Genomic DNA, 25,401 nt, shown 5'->3' on the forward strand with positions numbered 1-25,401 from the left:
TACAGATTTTTAAAAATCTATTAAGAAAAATTATCCAAAAATCTGGAAATGAGACCAGAAAAACAGTGATCCTTTCAATGTCCTATCAAAGGATATTTTTCAAACCCAAGGATTACTTCCTTTTCTAGTTGAATCTACTGTTGTTTGATGCTGCTATTTACTATTAATGAAGGGCATACCAACCTGTAGATTTGTGCACAGAAGAGATGCAAATAATTTTTGTCCCAAAGTAACGTCAAAGGTTATAATGCACTGCTCTGTAAGACACTGACCATTTTTATATCTAGCCTTGCAGTCTTGTTTTAATATAATCTGACTCTACAAATCCATTTCCACAAATGGTCTTTGAATCAGCTTTTTCATCTTATAAATGTCCTCAAAAATTAATGAGGTGAATAAACTTTTGGCACCTGGGCATGCCATATTTGTAGAAAGATTTGAGAGTCATGTTTAATTTGGAAACTTATGTTGGGAAAGTCTGACGAGAATGGGAGTCTTTGCCAGGTTATGGAGAAACATGTCGCTTCCTTGAGCACTCATTGGGGGCATCCCATTTGGAAAGGGCTCTCGGAAGGCAATTTGGCGGTTGTTGTTAAAACTGAAGACCATGCCGCACTCGTGATCCGACAGTTCCTCTTTTAGAGTCAATCCGGAGAAACGTTTCCACATGGGCACTGAGAGAAATGTGCAGTGTTTGCCACGGTGAGAAAGCGGAATGAATACCTTCCACCACGTACAGTGGTACGTGCGTGTGGTAGAATGCTATACAGCCACAGAAAGTGCATCAGTCCTAAAAGCAGGACCAGCTGTTGGCTGTTTAGTCGCTCAGTTGTGTCTGACTCTTTGCGACCCCGTGGACTGTCGCCCCCACTCCAGCCCCAGGCTCCTCTCCATGGGATTCTCCAGGCAAGAACACTGGAGTGGGTTGCCATAGCCTCCTCCGGGGGGGCCTTCCCAACTCAGGGATCGAACCTGCACCTCCTGCACTGGGAGGCAGATTCTTTCCTGCTAAGTCACCAGGGGAAGCCCCGGAAACCACATCAGTGGGAAAACTATAGGTGGAAATGACTGACGGGTACAGCCATAAGTGCTATCAATAGTCACGACAGACTTTTTGGCTAACTGAATAAATAGCCAGAGTACGCCCAGTGCTTGACTCTGAAAAGTGGGTGAGGTCCTAGTGAGGTAACAGAAAAAGCCTGGGAAGAAAACCTCACTAGGACCTCATCCCACTTTCCAGAGTCAAGCACTGGTCCAGCCCGGCTGCCAAGTCCAGTGTGACATCTCATGGCTCACCTGAGCCCTCGGCCTGGATTTGCCTTTCCAGGTATCAAGTGAAAGTCCCTCTGCCGTGTCCGACTCTTTGCCACCCCATGAATTATACAGTCCATGGAATTCTCCAGGCCAGAATACTGGAGTGCATAGCCGTTTCCTTCTCCAGGGAGTCTTCCCAACCCAGGGATCGAACCCAGGTCTCCCGCATTGCAGGCGGATTCTTTACTTTCTGAATCACCAAGGAAGCTCAAGAATTGAACACGAAAATATAAGAAGCCCATGTCTGTGAGGCCAGCTGGGTGGTAAGGGCAGAAAGTGCGTTGTCAGGCCTCCGAGGACCTGTGTTATATAAACGTCAGGAACGGGCTCAGAGGAGGCGGGGTGGTTCAGGTTGTGAATCAGGCTGATTGGGTGGCTGGGCGCCTGGGGCCCCATAATACACGTGAAGCAGGAACAAAGAGGCGCTCTCTGGGTCACCTGTTGGGCTGCCAAGGCAGCTAGAATTGCACAGGTGTGTCTGAGGAGCCCTGCTTGTAGGCAAGCGCTTGGGAAACCAGACACTTTAATCTGATTCTTAAGAGGGAAAAATGGGAGTAAAGGACTGCGTGAAATTCAAGGCCTTTACTCTTGAGGGGATGATCGTTTCTCTGTTTATTTTTCTTCGGTGGTGGTTTTGTTTCGGTTTAGATTATTTTGTTAAGCTCTATCCTTTCCCAAACCCTGGCAGTTAAGAAAAGAAAGAGCAAAGGTTGGTGGTCACTCCAGGCCACCCTCCGTGTCCCTCCGGCCTGCGTCAGACGGCACGGTGGGAGCTGGGGGCTCCAGCCAGGAAGTGAGACGGGGTCGGGGAGGCCCTCCTGTCCCCACCCTCGGGGGTGGGGAGAGTGCCTGCCCCGGGAGGTGAGGAGACTGGGGTGAACCTCCCCGAGAAGGAGCTGGAGTGCCCCCCAAACGCAGGGCTGCCCCTACCCAGGCCTCCCGGCTGATCACACAACTTCCTCTGGCTGAGGTCCAGCCGCACCAACTTCCTCCCCGGCTCCCGTCACCCCCATGGGGGCCGTGAGTACTGGGCTCAAGGCCGAGCGGGCTTTCCCTCCACACTGCGCACCCCCACCCCAGGACTGCCGATGCCTGCACACTTCAGACCAGAGCTTCTCAAGCCCTGATGGGCCTGTGACTCCCCTGGGAGCTTGTGAAAGAGCAGATCCCAGTTTCATGGGCGGGGCCGGAGGGTCTGCATTTCTGTCAAGTCCCCAGGAGGTCCCAGAGACCCTTCTCTGCAGGCAGCTCTGAATAGCAAGGCTGATCTTAGCCTCGGCCAGACCAAAAGAGTCTAGACAGTGTCAGGAGACCCGGATGTATCCTCTCTGGGTGTCCTCCTCATCTCCTGACTATAAATAAGTGTTAATTACATTTTCCTGTCTGGAATTTCATCCCCATGAAGACGGGGACTGTAACTGTCTCCTGCATATCTATCTCTCCAATGCCTGACCCAGGGCCTGGCACGTGATACATGCTAAGTACATGCTGAATGAATAAAGTGAGCAAGGGGAGCAGATGCCTGAGCCATCACTGTCCTTCCCACCAAAGTGATCCATCCCCAACCCCCAAAGAGAGACATTTGGAGTGTTTTCTAATCTTATCACTCTAATCTTATCCTCAAACCCAGATCTTCCAGGAGATCCAAATCCCAGGCATAGAACCATCTAGAAGGGATTCACAGAGATCATCTCTCAGGAACAGGGTTACAGAGTTTATTTTCCTTTGTGCGTTTTTCATATCTTCCAAATTTAGTGCAGAAGGCGAGCGTTGCTGCAGTAATTCAGAGGACATTTAAGCGCTCGTCTAAGCAGATTCTCTCGGTCTCTCCTCCTCTCTCACTGCAGATGCCACGCGGGCTGTGCTGCAGTCAGTCCACGTGTCCGCTGTCTCAGCTCCTGACTCGAAAGGAAGGCAGGGCTGCGAGTGGCCACCAAGGCATGAATTCTCTCTGAATCTGTCATCTTCTCCGTGAGTTCCTTCTCATCCCCATCACTCCTGAGGAGTCCTGACCCTGTTCCTGTCGACCTCATCTCTGTGGATTCTTGCCATCCTGAATACCATTCCAGGAGGCCCCTTTTCAGAGGATGGAACTGGTTACTTAAGGCATGAGTAACAGACTGCTGAAGCTGAAGCTCTAATACTTTGGCCACCTGATGTGAAGAACAGACTCATTGGAAAAGACCCTGATGCTGGGAAAGATTGGAGGCGGGAGGAGAAGGGGACGACAGAGGATGAGACGGTTGGATGGCATCACCGACTCAATGGACATGAATCTGAGCAAGCTCCAGGAGACAGTACAGGACAGGGAAACTTGATGTGCTGCCGTCCGTGGGGTCGCAAAGAGTCATCCAACCATCTCATCCTCTGTCGTCCCACGCACCCTGCCTGCCCCCCGGTGGCAGCCTCTTCCCTTCCTCTGAGTCCAAGAGAGAAGCTCTGTTACTTGCCCCCTCTGTTCCTTTGGACTCTCAAGAGCATCCTTCTGAGGTGGGAAACCGTTGTTTATTTCTCTCTGCCTTCTTGGCATGATATTCCAGTTCTTCTTGAGGCGGTTTCTAAGAAAAGGGAGGGGAATGTACTTCAAGATCATGTCTGACGGCGTCTGTCTTACAGAGGACTCACAGGTAACCCTCCTTTCTAGAGCAGATAACCACATCCTGATTTCCTTTCTGGCTTTTGTGAACATTTGTCGTTTCATTCCCAGATGTGCTCAGTGCAGACAAGGCCATACTCATAAAGCCTCTGAGTTTAGTCTTCCCTCTGTCTCTCTGGTTGGCCTGGGTATTAACTTCCAGGCGGCAGCCCCAGTGACTTCACTTGGTTGTCTGCACATCCCACGTATTCCAGCTAATTGTCAAATTTCTGCTCTCCGTTCATTGTCTCAGGCCTGCGAGCACCTCACCAATGCAGCTTACACAGGCACAAAGCGTTCAGTGAACTGAAACCAGAAAAAAGCTCAGGGCAACGGCACAAATGCCCATGTCTCGGTTCAGGGAGTTGACTTTTATAGAAATAAGTACATTTGTATTAGTTGTTATGATGAATTGTTCTGACACTCACCCAGACAGGAAAATAATGAAAGTTTCTTTTCCCAAGGGCTCCTTAATTCAAACATTCAAAATGACCTGGCCTCAGCTGGCCCAGGGCAGAAGTCATAAGATTGAAAAAATAAGTAAATACATTTTTAAAGAGATGGAGGAACCACTGCTTTCTCATTCGGGCCAGTGACTGAAGACAAGCCAAGTTACGTGGAATGTTTTCTTCTTCCTTACTTAAAATTGTTCAAGTTGCTCATCTAGACCCTCTGAGCTAGGAGAGAGCATGTTTGGAAAGTTCACACTTGAGGTCTTTCCGCCACCTTCCCAGATATACATATTCTAGAAAACCAGGGCTAGTCTGATGACCAGCTCTGGGCTGAGCTACAGTTTAGAAGGTAAGCCGTTGCAGTCTGCTCTGTCAGGCTCTGCTTTTTGTTAATAATCTATTTAAAGTTCAGCAGGCCGGCACCTCCTTTGATTCTGATTATACTCCTAAAGCTCCTCCAAGTTCACTGTCAGCAGAGCCTGCGCTGACAGAGAGATCGCTGTCTTGGTTTGCTGGGGAACCGCATTTGAATGTCAGACTCCTTCCAAAGCAGCTGTCGTGGCAGAGCCCACACAGCCCCTCACAGGGTGGTTGTGTTAAAGGCCACCTCCCTGGGAGAACTGGTCTACCCAGGCGGCCGTGTGGACCTGCTCTGGGCAAACAGAGGTCTACATGATCTCCACACAGTTCACCCCTGTAACTGTACCCTCCTGGAGTTAGGCACTGTCTAGTCTCCGATGATAATAGCTCTTGGTGATTAATTTTGCTGGTTTTGGTTGCTTTCAGGGAAACGGTTTTTGATATGTAGTCAGTGTCTTTCAAATTGAGAGAAAATGGAATTGAGGAACCCGTTTTCCAATTAAACCCAACAATTTTAAGTCCTATGTTAGAAGAAATGCAATTCTTCCTAGAATACAAACACAGAGAGACGGTTTGATTGCTTATTACAATACTTTCATTCCAAAAAGGGTTGGAAGTGGCTTCCAAAACAATGGATAAAAGAATGAAATTGACAGCTAAGGGTATTGAACAGAAACCAAGCTTTTCTAGGATGCCTCATCTTTCCATTGCTCTGGCTGCTCAGTTCACATGAAGAGGCACCAGAAAAGAGGAAGGATGACCATCCATGGAAAATGAATCTGAGAATACCTAGAAGGGGAGAAAGAGGAACCGGTGACAGATTTTATTTTCTTGGGCTCCAAAATCACTGTGGACAGTGACTGCAGCCATGAAATTAAAGGACGCTTGCTCCTTTGAATGAAAGCTATCACAAACCTGGACAGCATTTTAAAAAGCAGAGAGATCACTTTGCCGATAAAGGTCCAAATAGTCAAAACTATGATTTTTCCAGTAGTCATGTACCGATGTGAGAGTTGGACCAGAAGGAAGGTTGAGTGCTGAAGAATTGATGCTTTTGAACTGTGGTGTTGGAGAAGCCTCTTGAGAGTCCCTTGGAGTGCAAGGAGATCCAACCAGTCCATCCTAAAGGAGATCAGTCCTGAATATTCATTGGAAGGACTGATGCTGAAGCTGAATCTCCAATACTTTGGCCACCTGATGCGAAGAGTCGACTCATTGGAAAAGGGCCTGATGTTGGGAAAGATTGAGGGCAAGAGGAGAAGGGGACGACAGAGGCTGAGATGGTTGGCTGGCATCACTGACTCAATGGACATGAACTTGAACAAACTCCAGGAGATAGTGGGGGACAGAGGAGCCTGACATGCTGCAGTCCGTGGGGTCAGAAAGAGTCAAACACCACTTAGGGACTGAACAGGAACAACAAAATGCCCCGTTTAAGTCACAGACTCACAGGAAAACAACAGTCTAAGTGTGTCGTTGAGACCATTTTTTACACGATTTAACTGCTACACACAAATTTAGAATTAAAAGCATTTTAACAAGGTGGGTAAAAACATTTACACATATTCCAAACGTCCCAAGTCAGGTGTTCCATCATTCAGGAAGCATGCAGCTGTCCACCTCCTCTGCCTGCAAGATTTGTTCTTAATAGCTCAGCTTTTCCTCTGAATTGGCCCCCAGCTGGGAGGAACGGTCAGTGTTTCAAACAAAAAGCACTTCCAGGAACTCTTAAGTAAGAACTGGTCCAGAATTCTTTCAGCTGGGGGAATGGGCAGGAGGGGACTTTTCTGTCTCCTCTGGATCCAGTACTTGGTGGTTCCCCGGGTTCTTCAGTGAAACAACAAAATGGCCGGAAAACACTTTAGAAAATGTTTCTATGACAACCCGGTATGAATGAGCAGACTTCCTAAGGAAATGAAACTCCTAAAAGCCTCTGTGACTTTATTGGTGATCTCAAGAGGAGAGTTTTTCTGTTTGTGTGTGTGGTTTTTTTTTTTTTTCCAGTTCACTGATTCTAAATCCAGGTTCAAAACTTATGACTATTTACCCAATGAGCCAGCTACATATAGTGTCTTTTTTTCACCCCTTCAATTTAATTTTTAAAAGTATTCATCCAACACGCTCTCTTTCTCTCTGGAAAGGTCCCTCTTGTCACATGTCCATGCATTGTCACCACTGACTGCTTAACTCATTCAACAGATTTTTCTTGCCGGATGGGGAAATCTGGAAAGAGCTGCACAGGAGTGAGCAGGAATTCATCTGATTTTTGGTGCTTCTTCATAAAAGATAAACAGCTTCTGGATCTTGAAAAGTAGCCAAGTGGTCAGGGTTTTCCTTTAGGTGTTTCACTTTTATTTAACTTTTAGTGAAATATGACTGACTTACAATGTTTTGTTTGATTTCTGCTGTGCAGCGAAGTACTCAGTTATACGTGTGTATATATATTCTTTTTCATTTTTTATTATGCTTTTATCACGGGACATTGACTGTATTTCCTGTGCTCTACGGTAGGACCTTGTCGTTTATCCATCCGGTATATAATAGTTTGCACCTGCTCATCCAAACTCCCAGTGCTTCCCTCCTCCCCGCACCCCCGCCTACAAGTCTGTTCTCTCTGTGTGCAAATCTCCCGTTTAAGTAGGAGTTCCTGACTCTTGAGGACTGGGATAGGTGTAAGATGACATTCTAGAAGCTGATCAGGTACCTCTGACAACTCCATCTATCAATTAAAAAAAATAATGATCGTATTTGTTTATCGTGGCTGTGCTGGGTCTTCGCTGCTACACGCTGGCCTCCCTAGCTCTGGGGCAGGGGCTCCTCTCTCGTTGGCCTCCCTAGCTTTGGGGGCAGGGGCTCCTCTCTCGTTGCGTGCTCTTGGTGCGGAGCACGCCTCTAGGGCGCGCAGGCTCAGCCGTCGGCTCCGGGCCCTGCAGTACAAGCGCAGGCGTTGTGGAGCCCCGGCTTCGTGGCTTCACGGCACATGGGATCTTCCGGGACCAGGGACTGAACCTGTGTCTTCTGCACTGGCAGGCGGATTCTTTACCCCTGAGTCACCAGGGAAGCCCCATCTATCAATTTTTGACACCAGCACGGTCTAGTTTCAAAGTAGAGGCTTGTAGCAGACCGGCAGTAGCTGCCGTCTCCTCGACCGTCGTCGGTGTGAGCACTTCAGAACCGGTTTCGCTTTTAGTAAGTGGCCATGCTGCCTGCGCCTTCTAGAGAACACACCCTGGAGATAAGGCCGGGGGTGTTTGCTCCACGCTTAGACACCGGACCACTCACTTCTGCACCAGTCCCCCGTTCTCAGGGGCCCTTCTGCCTGGTAATGAGCTCGCTACCAGATTGACATCTTGAGGGGCCCCTGTTTTAGAGCTCGCTAGTAAATTTTAAACAGCACACACAGTTTGTCACAGCAGACACCTCCTGTTCTCTTTATAAAATTCACATGCACAAGCCTTGTCCTGGATTTAGTTAGCCTGTTAGACTAGGGGAACAGCTAGCTCATCAAGGAGAGACGTTACGGATATATTACTTTATGAACAGGACTGTCCCAAACTTTCAATTTCATTCTTTCAATGAAAAAAAAGAAATGAGCCCCACATGGTAAACATTTGCTGTTAGAATTTTGCTGAAATGCACTAATAGTTTTCAGCAGTTAAGAGCACTGTGTCTGAAAGGAAGGAAGAGATAGGAAGTCAGCTCTCACAATAGATGGAGAGTAAACGCGTGAACCGTGAGGATAAAGATGAAAATAATTGTTTCATTCCTTCCCTTCCTTTTCACCCTAGTGTATGGTTTGGTTGCATCTTCAGTGCCAAGGTGGGGGCGGGCACATTGCAGGTGCAGGAGTTTTTCCCAGGTGCCTCCCCGACCAGCCAGGTGCCGGGAGAGGAGACGCCTTCTCAGGGAGGGGGAGGGCTCTTCTGAACCCTCCATGTCTTTTCTTTAAGGAACAGAAAGGCCTCGAAATTGCTTTCTTTGTATTTTTCACCACTTCCCTGACTAATACAGACACACTGTATTTGCATAACATATTTTTGGTCCGCATGGGACCCCATCTCAAACTTCCTGAATATGCATTTTATTCTGTGCAACTTCTGAAAGTTGAACCTCTAATCTCATTACCAGCCTGTGTGCTTCCACTGAGTTATTTTTCTGGGCTTCAGAACAGCACCTCTGATTTGTAAGCCGAGCTAACAATTACATTTTCATCTCTGAAAGATGTTCAATAAAGCATGCTTTGTGTGGGGAATAAATCAAAGACCTCAGGAGGAGTGACCAGCCCCCTCCAGCCGGCCTGGCTTCTTTGCTTGCTCAGTGGAGGCTGGCAAGTAAATTCTCTTTCTCTAGAACATTCATCATCCCCCAGAGAACCTTGCAGACTCTGTTCCAAAGACAGCACTGTTTAGCCCCCTTCACCAAACTGCTTTCACTTTATCCCCCCAGCCTTGCAGACAGCTCAGTGAGCGAAGTACCAGCCCAGGGAAACGGCAGAAGACACCAGAGTGCCGGGATCCGTGAAGAAACTGTCCATCCTTAGAAGCCGAGGACAACAGACAAGATACAGCTACAAAAACAAGAATAAAAATTTCACCGAGGCAGGTTGAAGCAGAGTCAGAATCACTCTTCCAAGTCATTTCCATTTCTTTGGGTTCTCACGTCGGTTTAGCTGCTTTGGGGCCCAACGCTTTGCCCAGATGATTTCTTTGAACCCTTAGCACCATCCTCAGAGGTGGATGAGGCATCAGAGGCAGAGTCCCATGGGAAGAGATGGATCAGAGACAAGTCCCTGAGTTGTGGGCTTGCAATAATGCGCAGCCTCAATCGTCACCGGCCCTGGGTCTCTCCCTTCAGTGTCTTCTGGCCTCAGGCCAGTTTTCTACACCAGGCTCATCACCTCAGAATCATCTGGTGTTTATTAAAAATAGAAATGCTCTCCCAAAAAATAGGGGTGCCTCAGTGTCTCTTGGAGGCTCTGATTCATGGCCTGGGGGTGGGCAGGGGTGCAGAAGTTTCTTTCTGGAACTCTGGTAATCAAGTTGGGAAAGAGATGCCATTTCCCCAAAGTTTTAGACCCACAGACATTTTTAATGTAATGTATAATCTGAAAGCTCCTTCAAAATCAAGAAAAAAATATTTTTACATGATGTTAGCCAAAAGTTAGTATTTTAATTTTAGTATGTTATTTCAGATCAGTATGATAGCAAGGATGTCATGAAGTATTTCTAATGTACTCTTACTGATGATTATAATTTGTAAGATACATTTTTACTTTTTCTCACTTTATGCATGGTTTGTGCTATATAAACACTATAATTTTATACCAAAACCCACAACTTTTTAGCAAACCACTTTAACAATGATTTTTGTATTGTGTTTGGTTTGGGCAAGCAACAAATATTACAAAGCAGATGGAAATTTAACCATGATAAGGCATCAAAAATGGACGATGGCCTAATTTTAAAGAACTTTCATGATTTGTTTCAAAATGGTAAGATAATGGAGAGAGTATTTCATTTGTTAAATTTTAATTTCAGTAAATGGAGAAATAATTGGATGTAATAGTTGCTGTTTTTTCTCTTTTGGACAATGATTTGGAGATACTGGAATGGACTTCCTATAAGAATTCCAATTTATTTTTTAAATTTTATTTTATTTTTAATTGAAGGATAATTGCTCTAAAATATTGATACTTCCTACCATATATCAACATGAATCAGCTAAAAAAAAAAAATCCAATTCATTGAAAGTAACATTTTTGAAGCTGATATGAGGAATGATGATGTTATTTTTCTTCATAAACTTGGATTCAAATGTTAGTATCCCAAATGCTTTGTTGGTTTAACCAATGACCCAGTGTGAATTAAATAACGTAAAACCAAGATGAAGACTTGCACAAACCCTAGAGGCTGTCAGGAGGGCCCACACGGCCAGCTGTTCTCAGCAAACCGGGTAACAAATTCCCACCCCTCCTCCCCCCACCGGCCTGCCTCCTGAGTTCAAGCTGTCAGGTAGCAAAGGGGAAATCTCTGAGTGGTTATTTTGTTCATTTATGATTTTAAAACGAAAATAAAGGGGACTTCCCTGGTGGCCCAGTGGTTAAGATTCTGCTCTTCCAATGCAGGGGGTGCGGCTTCCATCCCTGCCTGGGGAGTTAAGAGCCCACGTGCCTAAAGCTGAAGCAACACGGTAACAAATCCAATAAAGACTTTTAAAAAGTGGCCCACATCAAAAAAAATAAATAAAATCTTCCAAAAAAAAAAAAAAAAGGAAGCAGATGCCGTCAGCACCTCCAAGACATGAGCCTCTCATGCACATTCAGAGAAGGTCCTGGAAACGGGGAAGAGTCAGCTACCTCAGCTGGGTTCTCAGTCCTAACGCCCATCAGAGTCATCGGGTCAGCTTTTCAGAATGACACACCCAGGACCAGCCACTCAGCCAGAATCTTAGGCGGAAGCTTCTAGTGTCAGGACCTACTTCCCCAGGTGAGTCTGAGGCGTGGCTGGGATGAAAACGGGCAGCCGAAGGGGATGAGTCGGACTGTGACATTGGGGAAGGCTTTTGGGGGCCATCAAGCCGAAGACCTGAGACCCCTTTAGCATCCTGGCCGTCTGCCCCGGGCTCTGCTCTCCAAGGAGTCCGCAGGCTTAAGGAAGGCACGCATACCCACAAATCGTCCTGCCTGGAGGGTTTTGGAAACAGGCCTGTAAGTTACTGGTAAAGGTGAGTGAAGTCGCTCAGTCGTGTCCGACTCTTTGTGATCCCATGGATTGCAGCCTACCAGGTTCCTCCATCCATGGGATTTTCTAGGCAAGAGTACTGGAGTGGGGTGCCATTTCCTTCTCCAGGAGATCTTCCTGACCCAGGGAATGAATCCGAATATCCCGCATTGAAGGCAGACGCTTTACCATCTGAGCCACCAGGGAAGTCCCAAAGGTGACGCCTTTGCAAATGCAGGTGGTGGAGGCCACGTCCGCCTCACTGAGCACCCCATCACTGCCCCCCACCCAGCACTGCGGGGCTCCCCAGCCCTGCTTCAGGACAGGCTCCTATAGGAGCTGCGAGCCCCACTCATACCCACGCCTGGGAGCTGGCTCTGCACCAGCCTGCGCTGACCACTCAGGACACGCAGCTAAAGCTGTGGCCCTGCCCCCGGGCACCTCCACCCTCCTGAGGACAGCGAGCGGGTCAGGGCTGCAGCCACTAGGCTGAGAGCAGAGACGGCTGCGGGCAGCGTCCTCACCCTGTCCCCGCCGAAGGTGACAAGGGCGGGGGGACATCCTTTGAGCCATTTCCCCTGCACTGTGCACTCAGATATGCTACATGGAAACATACATAATATAGAAAAATATGTGTAATAAATGTGTGGTCTTTCATGCATGTCTGTATACGTGTGTATGCTTACACAGTTTTTGTTGTTGTCTGTAGAACAACGGCTGCAAACTAGTCCACGGAAACTTCTACTGCGAGTCATGAGCTCACTTCAGGTAGTTCCTGAAAGTGTCATCTGTGGCACCTGGGGCTCATGGGGGGCAGTCTGGATGAGTGGGTTGGAGTTAACGGTGGGAGCTTAGCATGCCAGGCTGGGCATTGTTTAGAGGTCTTATTCTGAGTATTGTGAAGAGCCCCGTGCATGTGTGTGTGTGTTGGGTAGGTGTATTGGATGTGTTGGGTGTTGGGGGTGTGTGTCTGTTGGGTAGGTGTATTGGATGTGTTGGGTGTTGGGGGTGTGTGGAGGGGTGTGTGTGTGTTGGGTAGATGTATTGGATATGTTGGGTGTTGGGTGTGTGTCTGTTGGGTAGGTGTATTGGATGTGTTCGGTATTGGGGGTGTGTGGAGGGGTGTGTGTGTGTTGGGTAGATGTATTGGATATGTTGGGTGTTGGGTGTGTGTCTGTTGGGTAGGTGTATTGGATGTGTTGGGTGTTCGGGGTGTGTGTCTGTTGGGTAGGTGTATTGGATGTGTTGGGTGTTGGGGGTGTGTGGATGTGTGTGTGTGTGTTGGGTAGATGTATTGGATATGTTGGGTGTTGGGTGTGTGTGTCTGTTGGGTAGGTGTATTGGATGTGTTGGGTGTTGGGGGTGTGTGTATGTGTGTGTGTTGTGTACACACGTGTTGGGATGTGTGTGGCTGGGTATGCATGAGTTGGGTAGGAGTAGTGGGTGTGTGTTGTGAGTGTGATGGTGTGTGTGCGTTGCCCAGGCACACGTGTGTTGGGGGCAAGTGTGGCTGGGGCAGACCCGCCCTGGGGGCCCCTGGTAGCGGCTGTGCCCTAGTCCTGGGCCCCTGCGTGCTGCGTGGGGGATGGTCTGGGGGCAGGGGGCAGGCAGCGAGGCAGAAAGTGCTTGTGGAAACAGGCGCAGCAAACGGGCTGAGAGGGGAGGCAGGAAAGGGGCTGAAGCCAGTGTTTGGCCCCCAGCAGACGCGGGCCTGGGCGGGGCGGGGGCTGCGGGCCGCACCCGCCCGGTGGTGCCTCTGACCGGGGACGGCCGCCCGAGTGGGGAGGGCCCAGGTGGGGCTGAGTTTGAGGATGCGTGTGCCCTCTTCACTCAAGGGAGCCCAGAGCGGCAGCAGCAGTTCAGACATGGACTGAGAGAGAGGACAGAGTGGGGAGGGAGCCGCAGAAGCCGGAGGCGGCCAGCAGGGCTAGCCCTGGGGTCCCACGGAGCCAGCCCTGGACAGCGGGGCCAGCCCTGGACAGCGGGGCCAGTCCTGGACAGCAGGGCCAGCCCTGGGGTCCTGGGGGGCCAGCCCCAGGGTCCCGCAGGGCCAGCCTGACAACCGCCAGCCCACGGTCCTTGGCTGTGCCAGAGGGAGCACTCAGGACCCCGCACCACCGAGAAACTAAGGCAAGGTGCCCGGAGCCCAAGCCTCCGGGACAGCAGGGGCTGAGGCCAGGTGGCCAGCGGGGCCCGCTGGGGCATCTCAGGGCTCTGTGTCATGGGGGGACCCACACCAAGGCACTTGGGCGCAGCCCCTGGGCAGTAGCTCCCCTCCAGGCCCAGGGGAGGGCGTCATGCCCTGAGGGCCGCCCCTCCTCTCGGGATCTCTGTTCACCCTGGGCTGAGTTATTCAAAAACAAACACATCGGTTTATTTTCCTCCAAATAAACAGATCAGTAAGTGCCGATCCCAGCAGGGCAGGAGCAAAGCTTTCTCGGCCCTCAGCCTCACATAGGGACCCCTCCTCCACAGAAAGCAGCTCGGGAAAGTGGCTTTGGGGGTTTGGTTCTCTTCCCGCCACCAACGTGTAATTTTCATGCAGCAGCTTGAAGATCCTTCTAAGAAAACAGAACGAGATGGAGCCAGCAAGACGTGTGACGACATGCACACTGGATGCTGCCAGACAGATGGCGGGGAGAGGGCCAGCCCGCGGGAGGGGGTCAGGCACGGGCTGGGGCGCCCGGTGCAGGGGTGGTGGTGCAGGGGACCTGGCCGCCAAAGCCCCAGGAAGCTCCCTGCCCAGGTCACCCACTTCTCTTGAAAGTGGAGCCTTTCTTTCCCAGAAAAGCAGCCCGAGTCTGAGTTAACCCAGTCCAGCCAGCTTTCCTCCCCTTACTCATAACTGAAGTCTGTGGTGATGTCTGAAACCACATTCACAGTGATTTACTGTTTCTATATGACAGGCAGGCATGAAGCTCTCCTGGCCTCACAGTGAGCGTGTATGTGAGTGTGTATATAGGTGTGTGTGTGAGTGTGTGAAGGTGTGCATGTGTATAGATGGGTGTGCATGTATATGTATATAGGTGAGTGTGTATGTATGCGTATAGGTGTGTGTGAACGTGTGTGTATAGGCGTGAGTGTCTGTGTGTGTGTGATGTGCACAGGTGTGTGTGTGTGTGTGTGAGAGAGAGAGAGAGAGAGAGAGACACTGCCTGGCTCACGGCCCTCAGCTCTGACACCGGCAGTCCCGTCCTGCTGGACGGGCTGCGCCTTGGGTCCCAGCACCAGGCCCAGGACCGCGTCCCCTGAGGATGTGGGGCAGATCTGGGCACAATGCTCCCCTCCCCCAAGCAGCGGTTCCCAGCCCCTGGTGGCCTCTGCCCTTTAGAACTCGGCGTGGAAGGCAGTGTCACGGTATCCCACAAACTGCCCTGATCCGTGTCCGGATTAACCCTGTCAGCCACCCTCACTGGTCTCTGCCTGCACCCTGAGTCCTAACCAGCCTGAGGTTCCCGGGGGTGACTGCGTTCAACGGAAAACAGCGGGCCTGAGTGTGTGTCGTTTTTGCGCTCACCTCTTGGAAATGACCTGAAAAGCACCCACAGCAACGGAGCCGCCTCTGCAGGGTCCACGCGGGCGGGACAAGCCTGCCCCTGGCCCGGGGGGAGCTCCCGCCAGCGCTTGTGCTGTTTCCAGACGGCGCCTGTCGGAGCTGCCCACCCCCGGGGGGTGAAGGCTTCCCACAGCCGAGCGCGAGTCGCCCGCCGTCGCTGAGCCAGGAGCACTTCTGAGCCCAGGGGCCACCGCCCTGTCCGCCTACTGCTGGGGTGGGCGCCTGAGACTCACCTGCCGGGGCCCCGGGCCCCGCTGGGTGCTGGTGGGGGGGCCCTGGGAGGCCCAGCCGGCCTGTTCGGCCCCTGTGGTCCCCCAGCTGCCATTAGTTTCTCTTCTGTTTGTTCTTACCTGAAACCGTCAGCACAAGTGGAACTTTAGACATTAAATGCACGGCAGCAAGCCAGGCAGGGGCATCCAGGGGTCAGCCTGGGCGTTAGCTCAGAGGGTTCAGAGACTCTTAGCTGGGCCGGGTTACCCCTTAGCTGGAGCACATGGAGAGACCCGGGGTGCTGGGGGAGGGCCCCGGGAGGCCAGGGCACCTACGGGGCACACGGCTAGTCACCCACCAGCTGCCTCCATGCCCAGGGGCCACAAGGGCCACACTCGGTGTCACCGCCCACCACAGTCAAAAATCTAACTCCAGTCTCAAAATCTAATTCCAAAAAGGTGTTATTTGCCTCTTCTAGCTTTTTCAGTATCATATCGATTTTCTGCTTTATTTACTTGGACTGAGTTCCATAGAATTCAGAACCAAAACAAACGTTTGATTTTACAGACAGAATGCAAGCAGAGACCTAAGGTCCAGTTTCTAGATGAAAGCAGACCCACACTAGTGGACATCAGACCGACATTTTAAAATGGAATCCTAGGGCTTTCCTGCTGGCTCAGTGATAAAGAATCCGCCTGCCAGTGCAGGAGACCCGGGTTCGATCCGTGATCCGGGAGAATCCCACATGCCTCGGAGCAACGAAGCCGTGCACCACGGCTATTGAACCCAGGCTCTGGAGCCTGGGAGCCACAGCTGCCCAGCTGACTTGCTGCAGCTGCTGAAGCCTGCGTGCCTAGAGCCCGTCCTCTGCGGCAGGAGATGCCGTCACAACGAGAAGCCCGCACACCGAGGTAAAAGTAGCCCCGCTCACCGACTAGCTTGCAACTAGAGAAAGCCCTCGAGCAGCAAGGAAGACCCAGCACAGCCAAAAATAAATTAAACAAATATCTGCCTCTGGGACACCTTCCCCAAGAAGGGCAGCTGGAAATTTAAAAAAAAAAAGAATCCTAAGTCTGCCTGGGTGGCTCAGTGGTAAAGAATCCACCTGCCAACGCAGGAGAGGTAGATTTGATCCCTGGGTCGGCAAGATCCCCTGGAGGAGGAAATGGCAACCCACTCCAGTACTCTTGCCTGGGAAATCCCATGGACAGAGGAGCCTGGTGGGCTACAGTCCATGGGGTCGCAAAGAGCCGGACCTGACTTAGCGGCTGAGCATACACACACGTATGCTTACATCATGCGTTTGACACCTTAACACTGCTGCCGGGGCCCGCGAGGTAACCCCGGACCCGCGTCGCCGGGAGGAGGAGCAGGGTTGGGATTGTCAGGGTCTCTCCCTCCCCTGCGCAGCCCAGCCTGGGGACTTTGTGAAGAACCTCGGGCCAAGGCACCCCCAGGCCTCAAGGTCCCTCCACAGTGGAGGCAGTGGTCCCCTGCCTGTCCCTTCAGCCTACCAAGGCACATGGAATAAATAGTCTCCCTAAATTAAATCTATAAACTATTCTCTATGTCCCACATTAACCCCACCTCCACCCTGGACTGAGCGGATGGGCCAAGGAGTGACTGTCATTGGGTGGACTTTTGGCCGGTCAGGTAGCCCCCTGTCCCAGGTCTGGAAAACGTGATGTGGGAGGGCAGTCCTGCCTCTTCCCTGCCCAAGGGCGGGGGTTTCAGTATGTCTGTTTCCTCCCCTGGCAGTGGCAGGATGGTTCTGGGTCTTTCTGGATCTTTCTTTCTCACTTACTCAGGGCGAGTTAGCTTCCCTCTTTTTGCTGTTAACATCTTTAGCCCGATGGCAACAAGCCTGAGGTCTGTGCAGAGACAAGGGTTTGGCAGGAGGGCGCGTGCTTCTCTGCGGGGTATTTTGTGTCTGTGTTCACGAGTTACAGATCAATTTGCTCCCTCCCTGAGTCTCAGCCTTTTTCTCTCTGGGATACGATCCAGTAACCACTGAGAGTGCGCCTTCAGCAGAATAGTCTTATTATCCAGCTCCGGGTTCATCCTGAGTCCTAGTCTTACCTGAGCTGCTTCCTGACTTTTGTCACTCACGAACCCACCTTTTCATGTCCACCTGGGGAGCCGGGTGTGTGTCTAAACGAGGATTATTTCAACAGACCCGAGTGGGCTGACGATGGAGGCACACAGGTGAGCAGACATGGCCCTTGCTCTCAGTAGAAAATCAAACAGGTAGGTGGGAAACTGTGACAGGGTACCTGGATGAAAGAACATCGAAACCTTGAACTGCTTTCTATGGAAAGTGATTATTGTTGCACATTTGTGGAGTGGCCACAGCTTGGGCGGTAGTGCCAGACAGTGGTTCTCAGAGGCTTATTTGGTCCCAGTAGAAAACACTGAGGTACCAAGATCTAGCTCACCAAGACCTAGGTTCATCTGATGGCAGCTTCTGGGTTGTAGACAGGTTCCCAGATTGAAATGGCTTCTAAGGACCGGCCTTGGAAACAACAAATCCACTCAGTCATAGTTTTCCCAAACTGTGCTATACTCTTTTTCAGAAATGGTAGGAAGCACAGTTGGGGGTGGTGGGGGCGATGATGGTCTCCAATGTGACTGGAAAATGTTATATATGTCCTTACGTACCCTGGACAGTTCATGACATGAGCAGGCAGATTAAAGAACCCCAAAGAAAAAAAGCATTAACTAAATCTCTCTAATTTTAGTTCTGTTTAATTTAAACTAGCTCAAGTAGGACTTTGCAGGGTCCTATTTTGAAATACCTGGTTGACAAATATTCTCCACGTCACCCATCCGGGAGTTGCTGAATGGTGAAGGTCAAGGCCAACACCGCAGGGTGATCACAAGAAGAAACAACGAGGATGTGTGAGTGCAAATAAATCTGTTGCTGTTCTAAAAACAAAAGCAGCCCCAAAGACATGATCAAAAGACTGTAGATGATAATTCAAAGTGTAGATGGATGTGCCGGTGTTTTCTTGTTTGTGGTTTATGCGAGAGGCAGGCAAGCTAACCCATCGCACGTTCCCTCTGCCCTTCTTAATTCACCTGAATATTTCTTATTTAAGCCTGATGTTTTAAACCCGAGCCTTAATGCCCTCTTGCTGACATGAAGATGAAGCCCAGCTTGCAGGCTGTCTCTCGGGTGAGGAAAGGTCACGGTACTGGATGCACAGCAGGAAACCTTGTCAAGGGCTGCTCCTGTCTGTCCTCACACCGTGGCTGAGTTCTCCCAGAGCAGACTTGTCCGAAGCCTGCAGGATTTTGAAATGAAGCTGTAACTAACTGCCCAGGGCTGCAGCAGAAGTGAGAGAAATATCGTTTCGTGTTTGTTCATCTTGGGCAGTCGGAGAAGAAAAACCTAAAATGGGTGTCTTGACTTCTGGAGCCACTTCCTTCTTAGCCCCCGATGGGTGACGGGGCATAAACCTGGAGCCTTCAGACGGCCGAGGTGGCTGTTGTCACCGTGCCCGTGGCCAGCCCTGGAGCCCAGGAGAGTCCCTGCCTGAACTGTGGCCAGGGCTGATGTCATCCAAGAAGCTCACTTCCTGTCTCTAGTTTTTTGTTTTACAGGTCAGCTTAGATGACTTGAGAGGGAAAGTTTCTGCCAAAAAACCCAGAAGGAAGCGGCACCTGTTTTTGCAGCTTTGGCATTTAGTATTAGAAGGAAGTCTCCTCGCTACGGTAGCTCCACTTTGAGGAAGTTGGAAGCATCCGTCCATCCATGGACATTTACTGGACACAGCCTGTGTACCAGGCTACAAAGGCCCCACCCTCAGGGAGCCTGGTGTCTAGAAGAATGACGTTGGCATCCAAGACTCTTGATGGAGGGGCCCACGCACCTACTTGTAGACTCCCGTGCGGGACACACCCCTAGGTCACCAGCAGCTTGGAAGAAGGCATGACTAATGTCTTGCTGTCATTTGAAAGTTTCAGGATCCACTTTCAAGAAAGTAATGAGAATTGGTGGGCAGTTAGCCTTTTGGTCTTTATCCATGAGGCAAAGTCCTGGGTTTGAGACCCTCTGATATTTAAGGAGCCATCTCTGTTTTCCAGACGTAAGCGAAATTCCTAGCTCAGCCTTGCTATCAATATTTACTCTCTGATATGAAGCCTTGGGCATCTGATGTAAGACATCTTTGTTTACAAGGTCCAAAGCTCTACGGATACATTTGGTGCAACACATCAAAAGCGTCAAGGCTTCTGGTCAATCCCTGTGGGAAACCCATAAGCAGGGCACACAGTCCTCCTGAAGCATTCCCGGATCAGGGTGGAGGAAGTCCAACCTCCTGGAAACTGGGGAGAAAGATGGCCTGTGGAGACGTCACAGGATGGTGGGCATGTTTAAGGGTCAGGCACTGTAGACAGTTCACGAAATGGCTCCCGTAATCCCTGCAACAATTCCATGAAGTAGGTTGTATTTCACAAACAGAGAGCCTGAGGCTCAGAGAGGTTCAGTAATTGACCAAGATTCTGATCCAGATCTATTGCCTTCCAGGCGATGGTCTTCCAGCTGAGCTACATGGAACTCTGGGAGTTGGATAAGGTGGTGGCATCTGATGAATCAGGCAGTTAAACAATGGACCCCACTCTCTAACTTCTCTTTTCAGTGGTCGCTGCTCGTCTTCAGCCTTTGGCATAATGGAACAAGAAGGCTTGTGTGGTTCCCCCTTTTACCAGCTTGGTGGACTTGGATGAACCAATCGTGATTAGACATCAGCTTCCTCAACCCCGAAACAGGAGTAACAATGATGCTGAATGAAAATAACAATCAGGGATGCTAGAGTAAGAGTCCATCTTTAGATTTTAGAATGGGATGGACGCGTGTTTGAACCCGGAGTCTACATTTAAGAGCCCTTTGACCTTGGGGGCCATTGCTTACATTCTTTAGGCTTCAATTTCCTCTTGGACAGATAGGGGAAACAGCGCCTCCCTCACGGTGTGGTCGCAGGGATTAGAGGAAGGGATGGAGGGACGCAGGTAAGCACTTTGCTGGGTGATTAGAAGGTTGTGAGAACTCAGAAGTTCGCTACTGCTGTTACTCACATTGACTCGCCCAGAAGCCTGCTGCCGCTCTGGGAACTCAGGGCAGTAACTCGCATGGGGAGGTGGCTTGTAAACCGCCATGCTTCCTCCGCGTGTTACGTATCGTTAGCGGTGGTGATGGGTGTGGCCCTGGCGAATGCTCACTGTTAATAGTTCTCTTATGTTTATTCTTCTTAATATTAATAAGTACACTATTTCTTTATTTTCATTTTTTTCTTCATAATTAAGATTTGTACAATGTTCACAGAAGAGTAGGGTACAAATTCCATTCAAGGTCCCGTAGACTATAAACCAGGAGACCCAGGAACATAACCAGGGACATCAAAGAAGCTACAAAAGTTTCATGGACTACAGGTGTTGAAATTATGCAGAGTCTGTCCTCTTATCACTGTGGAATTATGTTAGAAATCAGTACCAAAAGATATTTGAAAGTAACCCACATATTTTCAAGTGCAATGTGACATTTACCAAGAGAAATCTTTGATTTAGCCATTGAAAGACTTAATAAAGTTAGAAGACTGAAAAAACACAGAAGATGATTGAAGAAAACATTTAAGTGAGAAATTAATATAAAAAATGCTTTAAAAATCCCATGTACTTGGAAATTAAATATCCAGTTTTTAATGATGGGTGTATCTAAAAAGCCATAACAAGGAAAATCTTTAAAAATGCTTTTAACATAACAAAAAGGAAAAGAGAATTTACCAGAATTGGTTGCAGGCGGCTGAAGCTGCTCAGTTCAACCAAACACAGTGTGGAATCTTTGACTCTTATATTTAGAGTTATGCTCTAAGAAAGGCCAAAGGAGTCAGCCACAGCTTACTCTGGAATCCAGAGACTTGAACCAAATATCACTGGATCTCAGGAGCAAAACTACTGTAGGAGATGAGCAAAATTACCCCAGAGTGGCCCTGATGGGTGAAACGAACACGTGAAGAAGGAACACTGGCTCCTGCCCATCACACAGTTGGTCTCCTCCCCCAGCCGGTGGGTCCCTACCAGCCTTTAGGATCCATCCCAATCGCTTCATCTGGAAAAGCGTGACAAGCGAAGGGACCGCCTGGCGACCGGGAGGAGAACAGCGCAGGCGGATGACGGCGGGCAGAGGGGCGCCGGGCCCACAGCTGTGCCCCGAGCTCTCCACGGGCTGGACGGAAGCTTCGCAAGGAAGTGGAGGCCAGGAGGCAGGCCAGCGCCTTCCCAGAATGGGTGTGGCGCGTGGGGGCACAGGCCGTGATGCCTCATCCGTCCTTCCCACGGCCTGTGACATCACCCGTGCCTGCTGAGCCCGGGCGGACCTGCACAATCCTTCCCCACAAAGCCCATCAGGCGTGCTGTGCTGGAAGATGGTGTTATCATGCAGGGTGAAGCCCAGGGTAAGTCCCGCTTTGCAGTGTCAGCCCAGGACCCCCCAGCATCTCTAACGAGGGTGGGAATGCAGCCCTGTCGGTGGTCTGCCTAAAACTTCCTCCCCCTTCCTCTTTCTTGGCAGAGCTCACATCCGGCTGTGGAGGCTGAAACACAGGATGCTTGGTTTCCCAGCCTCCTCAGCAGCAAGACATGGATGTGAGTCCTCATCCTGGCCCAGGGGACACGGGGAGATGCCTGCTATGTAACTTCCAGGGCAAGTTTTCCTTGCTGACGATATTTGCAGAAAGAAACTCCACTCTATGCTTGGAACTTGCTAGCGTGAACATCTAACATCTAGGGTTGTGGCCATCATCTCATAACTGTAAAGCCCCACGTCCAGAAACAAAGACCAGTGCTCTGTGGACGGAGCGGTGGGGATATGATCACACATGTGTGTCTCTAGTCACCTGCCTGGGGTCTGAATTTACCGTATTTGACACCACTTGCTTCTGAACCCTCATGATACGAGAAGAGTCCTTGTTTAAAGCACTTATAATTGGATAGGCTAGGACTCCTGTGGCTGAAATCCTTCTTCCTGGTCTGAACCCTTTTCCTGTGTTTGTGGCATCTCCTGCGTTAAACGTCACGACACACCCTACAGCACAGAGGTTGACTGTGCCAACTGCTCACTTTTCCAGCTTCCTGGGTGGTTCGGAATGGACCGACTCCACCAAACAGGCACCCAGGCCAAGCCCTGAGTCAGAGGCTAGTGGTGTGAAGAAATAGAGATGGTGCAGAGTCCACACGATGGAGGAGCCGGGGCTGCGTCCAGTGTCCGGAGTGGCAGTGGCCGAGGCTCTGACTGCAGTAGCGCCCGGCGACATCAAAGTCAGGACGGCTTCTGGAGCAGCAGCAGTGGCATTTCTTCTGAGGCATACTTAACTGACGCTGTTGTGTTCATTTCAAGTGCGTAGCAACGTGATTCAGTCATGCGTATAAACACACATGTATGCATGTGTGTGTGTGTGTGCTATGCTTAGTCATAAAGCCATGTCTGACTCTGTGCGACCCCATGGACTGTAGCCCAACAGACTCCTCTGTCCAGGGGGATTCTCCAGGGAAGAAGACTGCAGTGGGTTGCCATGCCCTCCTCCAGGGGTTCTTCCCAACCCAGGGATCTAACCCAGGTCTCCCACACTACATGAGAACTTTTTATCGTCTAAGTCACCAGGGAAGCCCATATATATATATATATATATATATATATATTCTTCGTCAAATTTTTTTCCATTACAAGTTGATACAAGGTATTGACTACAGTTCCCTGTGTTAATCAGCAGTTTTAAATTAGCTACCTACTTTATATATAGTAGTGTGTGTATTTTAATCCCAACCTCCTAATTCCTGTCTCCCTGCCCCAGGGGCATTTTTTGATGGGGTTGGGGGAGGCTGTTCCAAGCTGCTTATTAGGTTCTGAGCCTGGCTCTCCATCTTTCCATGAGTTTTTGAGCTCCTCAATACCTTTTTAACCAATTTCCACTTGCTAAAAACAGCAAACTTGATTTCTGTTGCTTGCAACTAAGAATACTGACAGCACAGTAATCCGCAGGCAGTGGTCGCTACGGGTGACGCAGCCTGTGAGAAGCCCTCTGTTAGAAACTGCCCCTCTCCACTTCTTTAGAGCATAGAAAACAGATGCATCTCTAAGTCCTAGTGTGTACACGATCAAAGCGTTTTCCATTTCTGTGTTTGGATTTCCATGATGAGGGAGGCATAAAATTCAATTAGATCATTAAAGAGGGTCCTCCAAAACTCTCTGTGAAATGTGATTTTCTACTTCCTGAAAGGAAACACGAGGTCGGCTCTTCTCTCCTGTGGGGTTGCTTGGAGGGTCCAGGGTGACCCAGTTGCCATAGCAAGAACTTCCTTTTCAAGGCACAGCAGAGACACGACCGGCTCAGAATGTGTCCCCGAGGCCGGTGACTCCATCGTGCTTCCGTGGAGGCTAGCTTCACCGTGAGCTCCGGGCAGTGCTGTCGAGGTTCCCGAGACCTTGGTGTGGGGCCCTCGGGCTGGGTGTGGGCAACAGCTGTCTCTCTCTGGATCCTGTTTCGAGTTCTGGGATAGAGGAGGCTCTGAGCGAGCCTCAGAGCCCCGGGCTCACTTGTTTGGAATCGTGATTTCGGCCACTCTCCTCATCTCCAACTTCTTTCTTCCTTAATGATGACGATTATAGCAATAGTAAAAACAGTGTCCACATTTTATTAAACAGATTCTAGCAGTGCGGCTGTATGCTAGATGCTTTACCGACATGATTTAATCTAACTTCCTATCTCTCCTGCAAGATATTTTACAGATGAGAAGACCAAGATACAGGGTGCTTAAGAAGCTTACAGCAGTCGCTTTGAGAGGTTGACATTATTAGTCATCTTTTCATATGTCCATGTTTTATCTCTCAGACAGACCCCTTGAAGGCAGGAACCAAATAATATTGATCTTCCTGAAACCTGTGGTTTTAGAAATCAGGCGTTGGGCTGCTTCGTTGCTCTTCCTGTGTGGGAAGATGAGAAGACGAGACTTGACCAGGGGCTTAGCGCTGCTCTGGGTCTGACTCATTGCACTTGACTGTTTCTATCGTGTGTGTTCTCCCTGCCCCGGACCCCCGCCCCCTGCCCCCTGCCCCCCACACTGGTTTCAGGCAACCTGCGTGAAGGCGCAAGGGGCGGATGGGTGCAGCTGGGCCGTGGAAGGGGCTGCAGGGCCTCCGTGGCTCCTGGCAGAGCGCAAGCTGTCTAACCCCAAAGCGGCCTTGTGTGGGAGGTACTCTGGCTCTGTGATCCTCTCACCAGTTCTCAAAAGCACAAAGCCTCGGAGGGGTGTGCTGATGGGGCTGGTGAATGATTTACCCACACCTCACTCTGACACAGGAGTTCGGTGTTGCCCAGCGGAGGACACCCGAGCTTCACGCAGCCCCCAGGGGTGGACCCCAACCCAACACGGAGTTGTGTTCAGGCAGCCAAGGGCTGTGTGCCCTGTGTAAAACCCGTCTTCCCAAGAGCAAACAGAGTAAAACCTTTTTGCTGTGACTTAGAACAAGGTGAGGAATTTCTTCCAAGAATGATTAACCCTGACGATAAGTTAAGCACGTCTGACCCGACACCAAGTTTAGTGATCCGATAGTCTTCCTGCCAGCTGGCAGTTTTCGTCAATCACCTGTGTCTCAGATGCTCTTGTTTAAGCAAAAAACAAAACGCCTCTTGTCCTAGCTTGGTTCAGACTTACCACCAAGGGGAATGTGTTTTAAAGGCTTACCGTTAGAGACACTGGACTCCATGTTTCTGAAACAGCTGTTCAGAGAGCATTACTGTGTAATTGTGTTGTCAGCAACACAATTTCTAATTTTTATCAAATCTAAAAAGAGCTCTGAATCTTTTAAGTTACTGAAATTGAAATGATACTGGACTGTTTGATAACAAATTGACACCCTTGGCGTGTATGCTCAGCGGTCTTCCTACAGACTTTCACTGCGTGTCTGGGTGCCAGACATCCTGTAAGGACCTGGGGATGCAGAGAAGGCACACACACAGGCGGCTGACACGGGGTTGAGGTGGCTGGAGAATGCGTTCCAGGGCTTGGCAAACTGCAGCCTGAGGGCCGTACAACCAAAGCCTGGGATTTACTGGACCAGAGCCACCTCCGTCCACCTTCCCAGGTGGCGCGGGGATAAAG

The 25,401-nt window shown here is 50.1% G+C and overlaps 2 long non-coding RNA genes across 5 annotated transcripts; one reads left to right on the top strand and one right to left on the bottom strand.

Annotated features, from left to right (window-relative positions):
* Window positions 1–3,008: 3,008 nt before the first annotated feature.
* Window positions 3,009–15,214, bottom strand: LOC139031579 (uncharacterized). Its single transcript, XR_011484069.1, has 2 exons — window positions 14,998–15,214; window positions 3,009–11,443 (listed from the first exon to the last, which is right to left on the bottom strand). It is a non-coding gene; the product is annotated as an uncharacterized lncRNA (long non-coding RNA).
* A 74-nt stretch (window positions 15,215–15,288) lies between these two features.
* Window positions 15,289–23,956, top strand: LOC139031581 (uncharacterized). 4 transcript variants are annotated; one of them, XR_011484073.1, is made up of 3 exons: window positions 15,331–16,338; window positions 16,369–21,698; window positions 21,815–23,956. It is a non-coding gene; the product is annotated as an uncharacterized lncRNA (long non-coding RNA). The 4 variants fall into 4 exon arrangements; XR_011484075.1 differs by having other exon boundaries at window positions 15,339–17,451; window positions 18,005–21,698; XR_011484074.1 differs by having other exon boundaries at window positions 15,344–18,144; window positions 18,850–21,698.
* The last annotated feature ends 1,445 nt before the right edge of the window (window positions 23,957–25,401 follow it).

Source organism: Odocoileus virginianus, chromosome 27, assembly GCF_023699985.2.
Source record: "Odocoileus virginianus isolate 20LAN1187 ecotype Illinois chromosome 27, Ovbor_1.2, whole genome shotgun sequence".
Classification (NCBI taxonomy): domain Eukaryota; kingdom Metazoa; phylum Chordata; class Mammalia; order Artiodactyla; family Cervidae; genus Odocoileus; species Odocoileus virginianus.